Below are 11,780 nucleotides of genomic sequence, written 5' to 3' on the forward strand. Positions count from 1 at the left end.
ATTGAGAAGAAAACACTACAACAATGTTGAAAGAAAATTTTCCATGATGGTGGACACTATATAAGGACATAGAGATGAATTTGATGATATCTGAGGAGATATCTATGAGATTAAGGGATCCATTGAGGTAGGTTCCCATTTTATCAATTATGTAGTGAGATAGACCTAGGATCATGAATACAAGATGAAGTACTTGGAGGAACAAGTGAGGTCACTTGTGGCACTAACATGAGAGCTGGTTAACACTATAAGAATATTGAAGCATTCTATAGGGTAGAGTTCATGCAATTCATCTATGGAGGTGAAAATGATAGAACTAGAAATGTGTGAAGGTACTAGGAGTGTTAAAGTACTTGGGAATTTCTATTGGGATGTTCAGAAAATGATAGAATGGATGGAAGGGTGTTCCAAGGAGACAAAGTTTAATACAACTTCCATGTATTTCAAAGGCATAGTGAAGCTATGGTGGAGGAGACAAGTTTAGGACTTAACATCCAATCAAACTGCAGATAAGATATTAACTTTGACGGACCTAAAGGAAAAAATTTATGCACAGTTTGGACTAGGAAATCAAGAGTGGGTGGCAAGGGATCATCTGACAATTTTGAAGCATATTAGGAAGATCAAAATCTACATTAAGGAATTCTTAGGTATTATGTTGGAAATCAAAGATATGTATGATAAGGATAGGATGTATAACTTTATCAACAATATTCAACCATGGAAAAGAAGGAAGTGGTGAAGCAGGGTGTCCAGAGTCTTATAGAAGCTATTACTGTAGCAGAGAAGAATTTGTACTGCCAGAAAGGTGGGAAGGACAAAGAAGAAGTGTGCAAAAATAAGGTAAAGAAAAATAAGGACCAAGGGAATGGGTAGGCTTCCAAAGAAGGTAAGGCAGTAGATGTAGCTAAAGAAAAGAGGCCCATATCATGTTGGATTTGTGGAGAATATCACTTGGAAAGAAATTTCCACATTAAGAAAAAGGTGGATACTTTATAGCAGTAAGATTCAGTGAAAGTATGGATTTTTTATAGGTATTAGAAGAAATATATTCCTACAAGAAGAATAATAAGATAAGGGTAAAGAAAGAATCAGATTGGAGTTTGTTCGGGTAGATATGGGAGGCATCCATGTGACAACAATGGTAAAAAATAGAGCTACCCATAACTTTGTGAAGGAAGAAGTAATGAGGAAGCTTGGAATTAAAGTCAAGACTGAGAAGGCCTCCTTCATGGCTATCAACTCTAGATATATGTGGGTGATTATTTTGGTTAAGGATGTAGCTATTCACATGGGAGAATGATAAAGTTAATTGGAGTTTACAATATTACAGCTAGATGATTATGACTTGATGTTGGTATACAAATTTTTGATTGATGAGAGGGTTGTTAATATGCGTCATACGGGGCATGTGTTCATCCTAGAAGGGTCTAAGTCGATCATAGTGAATACTCAGAGAGGATACCCAAGTGAAATAACAGAGATTGTCACCATCTTCAAAGATCAGTAGAATGTGGAGCTACATATGGAGGTATGATAAATAGTGAGGTAGAGTCTATTATCTCATAACATGTGGAGATTATGACTACTCTAATAGATAACATAATAATTTGGAGAAGAGGTTGAACAATTGGGAGTAGGCAAGGGAGACTCTAATGTGGTTCATAGGTGTGATTAGGGGAGTGTTCCTTGGTATGTTGAAGCCAAAGACATGAAAAATACATCAAAATTGAGTCTAGGAGGATGGCTATAAGACCTTGATCTAGAGAGACTTGTTGATGACGAAGAAAGGAATATTAGGTCATATCCACCTTTTATGACCTATGTGACAAGGAAGTATGGAGAGATATGTTTATGTGAGTAGACGATGGATGCAAATGTGAGTCACCATGAACACCACTCTTCATCACATTGAGCCATGAGAAGGTGGAAGATTATTGCAGTTGATTAATGAGCCAAGTTCATGGAGGTGCCTAGAGTGGTACCTCTACAAAAAGGATATTGATGGTCTTGGATGATATGAGGTCAAGTATATTACACTATGAAGCATGAGTTCTTATGGAATTTTGCGTGACGATCAGATTAATTACTTGATTAACTGAGTGACATGAGGAGATATAACACATGGTGCTATGAAGAGGTGATTTCTGGAGATGTAGTTGTTTTCTTAAAGGGGCCTGACCCAAGTTCAAAGTTGTTCACACCAACCAACAAAACCCTGCCCTTTCAGAAGCAACCTACATAATGCATGCTGCAGTCTCACCCGAAGTAGTATTGGGGGATGCTAGAACTAGGTTTTCGCATCTAGAGACAATGTGATAAGTGGTCTTAAGCCCTGGTAGCTCAGATTTTCCTTCACGCAGATCGATATCCTTCTATGGTTGTTATTTTAATTCTAGGAAAATGGCCTCTAGACCTTCATGCATGTATGAGATCAGAATTTATAGACCTTAAATAGGCAAACTATCCACTGTCGTGCACTAATTAATAGCCCTAGATATGCCTTCAAGCAGATCTATCCAATTCATCAGAAATCATAACAGAACCACCATTTATCTTCGTGAAAATAGTTAATCACTTAGTTCATGCATAAATACTATAGATCCAATAGATTCACACAACATTTACACATTATTCCATAGAAATCATATCATTCAGAGACAGAACATAACATGAACATAAATAAGAATAATACTCGTAAGCCAGATAATTGTCCCAAAAATAGTCTTTATTAAGCTCAGCTTTCAGTTTAAAAACTTCTTCTACCCTGCACACTCAGCTGCAAGGGTCTGCGCACCCAACTGCAGACTTACCAAGGCCTCCTATAGACTCAGATGTAGGAGCCTTCCCCTTTAGCCTAAGTACAAGAAGCAAAGCCTTCCTGCCTTAACACTTGACCAAATTAGTCTCTATCTTGACTTTTCTTAGTTAATAACTTACTGCCTCTTCTAGAATTGCTATGAATCAAATATATAATGTTTCCAATACAATACCATGGCTTGCAACCCATGGGTGAGTCTCAAAACTAACCTATTACTTACCCAAACAAGGGGCTAAATCCCCTTTGAATCATATCTAGTTGCACGCTTCGCATCCACATTTCACAGAGATTTTAATTTATTTACAAACTTTTACAAAATTGGGTTAACTGAACCCCAAAACTGACCCTAGCGACCCTGTCCCAATAGACCCCCAACACAAATATGGTGACTCTCCCTCAAGTCACTCGGCTGGCGCCTTGATCTTGCTGCGAAAGCCACCTAGTTCAACCTGTAAAGTTTCTATGTTAGCAGCGCTGTGCACCGCAGGCTACTGCACTTCTTCAACAAATTTCTCTGTCGTTGGGCCTTCCACTACTAGGTGCATTGTCCTCTGAGTCTGCTACATTACCTTTAAATTTTCCTAAAGTGATAGAGTAAGCTGGTAGGCTTCTTCTATCCATGGTTGTAATCTGGCCTTTAGAAGGTCCTCTTTCCTGTGCTCTATTACTGTCCTGCTTCCTTGCGCCAGGATTTCTTGTACCCGCTTGCTTGCCCAATGCTCACTTGAATCCTGCCGGTCTAGATCTTAAGCTTGTGCAGATCCTTCTAGATGCTTCCTAGCATCTACATATATTGTTGTTGAAACTACTGCCACAACTCTATTGTGGTGTCTCTGGCCTTGTCGTCGATCTCATTGATATCCCCTTCGGTGAGGACCATCAGGTCGATGCGTGTCTGCTTATCTAATTTATGTTTTTTTCGTGGCCCAATAGTCATCTCCTTTCCGCACTTCTTCAGTGTGAAGGGAGTGCTTTGCCCTTCTCCACCGCCTCCTTCTTGTCTTGATAGTTCTTGCTCATCTGTATGTTTAGAAGCCGACTCTTCGAATTCCCCTGTACTAGTACGCTTTGCCTTGGCACACTCCTTCACAATGCACTCTTTGTCCTTATCTACCTTAGCAATGAATTCTTTCTTCTTCTACTTAGCCAGAGCTTACGCTACCTTCTGTGCTACCTCTTTACACTTTTGCATAGCGATCGGCTGCACATCAGAGCTCTCAGCACCCTTGCTGGTACCTACATCAAGGTTTGTGGGTTCGCGTCACTCTGTTGGCCAAATCCCTATGATCTCTTGTACATCCATAGCTGAGACTAAGTATGTTAACTTGTGCCATGTAAGCTTAGGGTCCTTCCATGCCATAATTGACATACTGTGGAAATTGGCCTTGAACTCCATGAAGGCTTTTAGTTGCTTGTACAAATTTGGGGACAATCATGGTCAATATACAATCCTTCACCTTCACGTTGACAACAATATCTAACACAACAATCACAACAGAACCATTTGTTAGCTTAAGGGGGCCTGACCCAGGTCCAGAGTTGTTTGCGCCAACCAACAAAACCATAACTATTGGCCCTTTCGTAAACAACCTACATAGCGCAGGATGTAGTCTCACCTGAAGTAGTATTGGGGGATGCTAGAACCAGGTTTCTACATCGAGAGGCAGTGTGATAAGCGGTCTTAAGCCCTTGAAGCTCAAATCTGCCTTTGCACAAATCAGTATCCTTCTATGGCCTGATACTGTAACTCTAGGAAAATGACTTCTAGACCTTTGCGAAGGTCTACGATCAAACTTTATAGACCCTAAAGAAGCATCCTATCTACTGTCACACACTAATTAATAACCCTAGGTCTACCTTCGCACAAATCTATCCAATTCGTCAGAAATCATAATAGAATTAACCCTTACCTTCATGAAATCGGATATTACTTAATTCATGCATAAATATTATAGATTCAATAGATTTGCGCAACATTTATACATTATTCCATAGAAAACATATTATTGAGTGATAGAACATAACCTAAACAAAATTAACAATAATACTCACATGCAAGATATTTCTTCAAAATCAGTCTTTATTTAGTTCCAACTTTTAATTTATAGGCTTCTCCGCCCTGTGCACTCAGCTGCAGGGGTCCACGCACCCAACTACGAACTTACCAAGGCCTCCTGTGCACTCAGCTGCAGGAGCCTTCCCCTTTCGCGTAAGTACAGGAAGTAGAGCCTTCCTACCTTAGCACTTTTCCAAAATAGTCTCTATCTTGACTTGTCTCAGTTACTAACTTACTGCCTCTTCTAGACTTGATATGACTCAAATATATAGCATTTCCAATATAATACCATGGCCCCGGGCCCATGGGTGAGTCTCAAAACTGAGCTGTTACTTACCCAAAGAAGTGGCTAAAACCCCTTTGACTCCTATCTAGTTGCGCGCTCCACGTCCACATTTCACAGGGACTTTACATTATTTAAAATAAAATTACAAAATTGGGTTAAACTAACCCCAAAATGACCCTGGGGACCCTATCTCAACAAGCCCCCAACACAAATATGGTGGCTCGCCCTCGATTCACTGGGCTGACGCCTTAATCGTGCTGTAGAGGCCACCTAGTTCAACCTGTAAAGCTGCTATGTCAGCAACGCTATACATCGTGGCCTGCTGCACTTCTTTGACCAATTTCTTTGTCATCGTGCCTTCCACTACTAGGCATATCATCCTCTAAGTCTGCTACAATACCTTTAAATTTCCCTGAAGAGATAGAGTAAGATTGCAGACTTCCTCTATCCATGACTATAATCTGGCCTTTAGAAGAGCCTATTTCCTCTAGTTCTTCTATTTGTGATTGTAGCTGATTGCCTTCCTGAAATTTCACGAGGTGTTGTGCTGGCGCTGAAGTGCACGCAATCACTTGGACTTCATCATACTTGTGTTGTGTATCCCTCACATCTGTGTTCAACTTCTGCAAGTCCGGTTCCTCCTGCAAGTTCATCCACAACTCCATGGCTTGATCAAACATCATTGCACAGTATCTAATGTGCCCATATTTCTTTGATCGCTTCTCTGCATTGTTCCCGAACCTATGGTGAAGTGGTTGGCTGCAATGTTAGCTGTAGTTCTAAGATCTTCATTTGAAAATCAAAGGTAACTCTACCGATCTCATCCTTCGAAGCACGGGCCGCAGCAACCAATTTTCTAATTTTTGTTGTAGTGATGGCATCCTCCATGATGTTCAACTCTAGAACTATCTTGCAGGCCTACTCTATTGCTGTCTCCAGGCTTGACTTCGTAGTTGCAGTTCCTCCTTTTCTTTGAGTGCCTGAGCCTTCTCTATGAACATTTGCTCATTGTTTACCTTGAATTCAGTTATGACTTCATCAAAAGGCTATTGGAGGCCAATGCTTTAATTGATGTTGTTCCGGATACAATGGAACCTACCTAGAAGAATGGGTGGTCTGGAGGGGAGGCTATATCCAAGTAATTAGACCTATTTTTATTTAGCCATAATCTCTACAACAATATGGTGGAGGTAGAATCTCTCATTATTCCAATGTTTATATTCGATCATATGTTGATATTTCTTGGTTGGAATGGGGTGGAAGCAATGAGGTCTTATCCTTTCAAATACACCCCACGGTGGCTACACATGGATGAATTAAAGTCTCTAGTATACTAGGTATGGAATAATCATATATATCCTCAATCTCGGTCCCCCATGGTTGATATAAGTGAGAAATTAAAAGTATGAAATTTGAGACTCACATATGGATTAAAGGAAAAAAGAGGGAGGAAAATGAAACCTTTATTGGAGATAGAAAAAAAACTGAGGACCTTGAATGACACCGAGGATCCTCTCTATTTCTCGGTGTCTTATTGAGACAAGATCACAGAACTGAAGGGACAAAGGAACATTCTTTTAAAGGCACTGGAAGAAGATATTCAATAGAACAGCTGGCCCACTTGGATAAGCGCGGGTGACAAAAATACTAAATACTTTCACAGACAATTTAACCTAAGGAAACAACATAATTCTATTTGGAAGATCTGGGATTCAAAAGGGAATGTCTTCAATACACAATACATTATGGAACATGCAACCATTACTCACTTCAAGTGTCACTCTATGGAAAATAACCATGGATATTTGGATCAAGCATAATTTATTGAGTTGGTACCTAATATTATATCCCACGAGGATAATGACATAATGGGACAATCCATCACTAGTGATGAGCTATTAGCGACTTTGAAGGATTGTGCAAAGGAGAAGAGCCCTGGACGGCTAGGGGTTGAACTTTTCATTGTCTTCAAGGACCTCATGCTCCTAGATTTATTGGTGGTGGAGGAGGAAGCTAGATACAAGGGATAAATCATGAGGGACATCAATGCCACGTTTCTTGTGTTGTTCCAAAAGAAGAAGAACCCTACAACCTTTGCAGATTGCAGGTAAATATCCCTTTGTAATTTGATTTACAAAATGATATCCAAGATTGCCCAAAGAATTAAACCAATTTTGTTAAAAATTATTACACAAGAAAAATTTGGATTTATTGCGGGTAGACAAATACAAGATGCCATTGGTATTGCATAAGAGATGCTACACTCCATTAATTCCAACCGTCAAAAATATTGTCTCCTTAAGGTGGACTTGATGAAGGATTATGATTGTATTTCTTGGGAATTTTTTATGTTGGTCATGATCAAAATGGGTATGAATCCTATGAATACTCGATGGATCATGGGGTGTATTAAATCTACTAACTTTTCTATGATTATAAATGGATTACCTACCAAGTCATTTTCAACATTCAGGGGATTGAGGTATGGTTGTGCTATGTATCCCTTACTCTTCCTTTTGGTTATTGATACATTGAGTAGGAAAATGAGGGTACGAGGTATAAAGGTATAATTCCAGGGGTAGACCCAAAACACATTTATATTTTCTTGTAAAGTCCCGACGGGTCCATAGTTATATGTATCTACATATTTAAAGATTGTTGATTGCAATTAATGGTGGCGGACCCAAAACATATTTACATTATGTTTAAAAGCCTCGTGGGTTCGCAAGGCGTCGAATACGTATGTTGGTGCATTCAATGACCCAAAACATATTTAAGTTATGTTTTAATAGCGCGACGGCTCCGTAAAACATTGAATACATATGTTGGTGCATTCAATGATCAGTGATTGAGATTTGCGATCGTGGGATGGACCCGAAAGGTATATTCATTATGGTTGTAAGTCCCGTTGGGTCCATGTTATAGACATTTTTGTGCCTTACAGCATGAAGCATGAAATGTCCATAATCTAAGGGATCCAAAGTCCCTAAACATGTTGTTCCTACCCTTAGAGGAACAAGGTCAGCAAACCACAACACTGAATAGCAGTTCTCCACCTGAAAACACTCAAAAACAAGCTAATTCTGGATCATGTCAACTGCTCCACTGAGCATCTGCGTTGAATGTCAACTGCTCCACTGTCTACCTGCGCTAAATGTCAACTGCAAAGAAGGCTACCTGCACTGGGCGAGTTGGGACATGTGGCACAGTCATTCCTCAAGGTGTCAATGCCCAGGAAGCTTCCAAAATGACACTTGGATCAAGGAATTTGACTGGTGATGAGTAAGAGGGTCTAGATCTCCAAGTGGAAGCAAGAACCTCCAAGTGGACTCAAGAACTGAAGAATAACTGAAGTGGGAGAGGACACTAGTCAGCTTCATGCCAGCCTCAAGCTGACTCATCCTTTCTCCAAAACTCCTATATATAGAGCTCTCTCATGAGGTCTAAAGGAGGTTGGAATCTTGTGAATGTAAGGAAGTGCTGTTGGTTTGAGTTTAGAACTATTGGGTGATTTGCTTTGAAGGAGGTGAAGAGGAGATTTCTTTCTGCTGGGAGGTGATGCTGGATTGGGCCTTTTATGGTTGTATCACTTCCTGAACTTTACTTCTTCCATTAATAAAGAATTTGAGGTTCTTCTATATGCATGTGTCTCAATGGTGTATTGTTATACTTGTGTATTTGATTTATTCTAATCCTTGAATCAATTATGAATGTATGCTTCATGTAGTTTCCCTCTCTTGCCATTTTGCAGGATCTTGGTGTAGCTGGGCCAGTGAAAGAGCAAGGAGCTGGGAGCAAGCAACAAGGAGAGAAGATTGGATCAACCATTAGCGAAAGACATCGGTTAGTGGATCTCTTTCTCCCCTATTTTACTTTCATAAAGAAGAAATCTTAGATAGCTTTGCTTCGATTGTTGCTGAGGTACTATCACCCTTAGAGTGGGATAGGGTCATTCCGTATTGGATACTTTTCCCAACAACAGTCCAGCATGTCGAAAAGTCTTTTTATGATTGCACATTTTATATTTCAATTATAAAGAGATTATAATAGAAATGATTGCTGATTGCAATATGGGTAAGCCGGACCTGAAAGCCTATGTATTACGTTTCATGACTATGGCGGGTCCATCATATCATATATATATATATATATATATATATATATATATATATATATATATATATATAGATATATATATATATAGGGAAATGTTGATTACCGATTGCGATGAGGGATATGCCTCGACAGTCGTGCTAATAGTATTAAAAGTGGGAAAAGCACATTTTATGTTATATTTTCAAAAGCGCAGATACAAAGGATTTATATATAAATCCAATATTATTAAGGGTGCATAAAGGGTTGATTGTGATTGCGACTGATTGCAATTGCGATTACGATGGTCTGAGATGTTCTGGTCATACATGTACTAAGCGTTAAAGACCAATTTTCCAGGTTCTTCATTGAAAGACACAAACTATATTTAAGTAACAAATAAGTGACATTAAATAATATTTATTAATGTCTTAAGCACAATTTTCCTACAGCTAGAAAGAAATTTTTTTTTTTTTTTTTAAAGAAATATCAAACGCAAGGGACCAATATTATAAACCCAACATATATAAACCCTAAGAAAAATATTATAAACATTGAAATAAACATGATGGACCATCATTGATTTTCATATTGAGACAATCCTTATGACAATTCCATGTTGGACCATGGTCGACATCATAATAAACCATGTTTGACTAAGGAATAATAAACCCAAGCGATTCATATTATAAACCCAAGGGATTAATACTTAAAACCCGAAGGGATTATGAACCAAAGCGAATACTATTAAACAAAAGGGACTAATAATATAAACCCAAGGGAATAATAAACCCAAGGGATTATTATTTATTTTCATGGTGAGACAATCCTTGTCACAATGTGACATTCAAGCATGGTTGGCTATGATTGACAATGGTTTACCATGATCGATAATATAAACCAAAGAGAATAATAAAACCAAGGGATTAATATGAAAAACCCAAAGGAATAATAAAACGAAGGGATTAATACTAAGACCCAAAGGGATTATGAACCCAAGGGAATAATATTAAATCCAAGGGACTAATATTATAAAAATTAAAATACACATGATCGACCATCATTGATTTACATATTGAGACAATTCCTATCACAATTCCATGTTGGGCCAAGGTCGACATTATAATAAACCATGTTTGACTTGGGAATAATAAACCCAAGCGATTGATATTATAAAACCCAAGGGATTATGAACCTAAGGAAATATTATTAAACAAAAGGGACTAATAATATAAACCCAAGGGAATAATGAACCCAAGGGATTGATATAATAAACCCAAGGGATTATTCATATTGAGACAATCCTTATGAAAATTCCATGTTGGACCATGGTCGACATCATAATAAACCATGTTTGACTCATGAATAATGAAACCAAGTGATTGATATTATAAACCCAAGGGATTAATACTAAAACCCCAAGGGATTATGAACCAAAGGGAATACTATTAAACAAAAGGAACTAATAATATAAACCCAAGCGAATAATAAACCCAAGGCATTTATATAATAAACCCAAAGGAACAATAAACCCAAGGGATTATTATTTACTTTCATGGTGACACAATCCTTGTCACAATGTGACATTCAAGCATGGTTGGCTATGATTGACAATGGTTTACCATGATCGATATTATAAACCTAAGGGAATAATAAACCCAAGGGATTGATATTATAAACCTAAAGGAATAATAAACAAAGGGAAAATACTAAAACCCCAAGGGTTTATGAACCCAAGGAAATAATATTAAACCCATGGGACTAATATTATAAACCCAACATTGTTAAACCCAAGTATAAACACTACAAACACTAAAACAAACATGGTTTATTTTCATGGTGAGTCAATCTTTGTCAAAATGCGACATTCAACCAAGGGACTAATATTATAAAACCAATATTGGTAAACCCAAATATAAATACTACAAACGCTAAAATAAACATGGTTTATTTTAATGGTGAGACAATTCTTGTCACAATGCGACACTCAACCATGATTGAACATGTTTGGCTGTGATTGACAATGGTTTACAATGTTTGATATTATAAACCAAATGCAATAATGAACCCAAGGGATTGATATTATAAACCCAAATGAACAATAAACCCAAGGGATTAATACTAAAACCCCAATGAACAATAAACCTAAGGGATTAATAATAAAAACCCAAGGAATTATGAACCCAATGGGATAATATTAAACCGAAGGGCATAATACTATAGACCCAACAACATTGAAGCATGGGACTAATATTATAAACCCAACATTGGTAAACCCAAATATAAATACTACAAACACTAAAATAAACATGGTTTATTTTGATGGTGAGACAAATCTTATCACAATGCGACATTCAACCATGATTGACCATGTTTGGATATGATTGGCAATGGTTTACAATGATTGATATTATAAACCAAACGCAATAATGAATCTAAGGGATTGATATTATAAACCCAAATGAACAATAAACCCAAGGGATTAATATAAAAAACCAAATGCAATAATGAATCTAAGGGATTGA

This window comes from Pinus tabuliformis, chromosome Q, assembly GCF_031772625.1.
Source record: "Pinus tabuliformis cultivar Carrire ecotype Pingquan chromosome Q, CPIR1, whole genome shotgun sequence".
Lineage (NCBI taxonomy): Eukaryota > Viridiplantae > Streptophyta > Pinopsida > Pinales > Pinaceae > Pinus > Pinus tabuliformis.